Source organism: Phaethon lepturus, unplaced genomic scaffold, assembly GCF_000687285.1.
Source record: "Phaethon lepturus isolate BGI_N335 unplaced genomic scaffold, ASM68728v1 scaffold23976, whole genome shotgun sequence".
NCBI classification, from domain to species: domain Eukaryota; kingdom Metazoa; phylum Chordata; class Aves; order Phaethontiformes; family Phaethontidae; genus Phaethon; species Phaethon lepturus.
In genome coordinates this window covers 263-623 of record NW_010546051.1, presented here as the reverse complement: position 1 = coordinate 623, position 361 = coordinate 263, and the positions used below count along the sequence as shown (strand labels likewise).

Below are 361 nucleotides of genomic sequence, written 5' to 3'. Positions count from 1 at the left end.
GGGGGTAGAACCACGGACCCCAGCCAGCATCACGTCGCTCTTCTGCTCCAGCAGCTCTGCAGCCTCTGTGCCAGTTCCCAGGCACCGCACACAGGAGGGCATCCCTCTTACCCCAGACAGCCCTCTCCTAACGAGAGTACAGCATCCAAAATCCCAAAGAGACGAGGTAGGACTCAGGGTCCTGTTCTCCAGGGGTCCATGCAGGGCCTTGGAGGGGAATTTTCTAAGGACTCTCTGGAAACAACAGCAAACCCTTTTTTTTTTTTTTTTATGAGATGCTAATCAATCCTGAAAAGCACTGCAGTGCACTGGCACCCAGCCCAAACCCAGGCCTGCGCCTTCCTCAGTGCTCCATCAACGC

At 55.1% G+C, this 361-nt stretch overlaps 1 protein-coding gene across 1 annotated transcript in view; it reads right to left on the bottom strand.

Moving 5' to 3' along the window:
• LOC104622416 (chromosome unknown open reading frame, human C21orf2) overlaps positions 1 to 361 on the bottom strand; it is a gene marked incomplete at its 5' end in the record, with an annotated part of 5,135 nt that overhangs the window by 4,584 nt on the left and 190 nt on the right. The gene's annotated exons all lie outside the window — the stretch shown is intronic.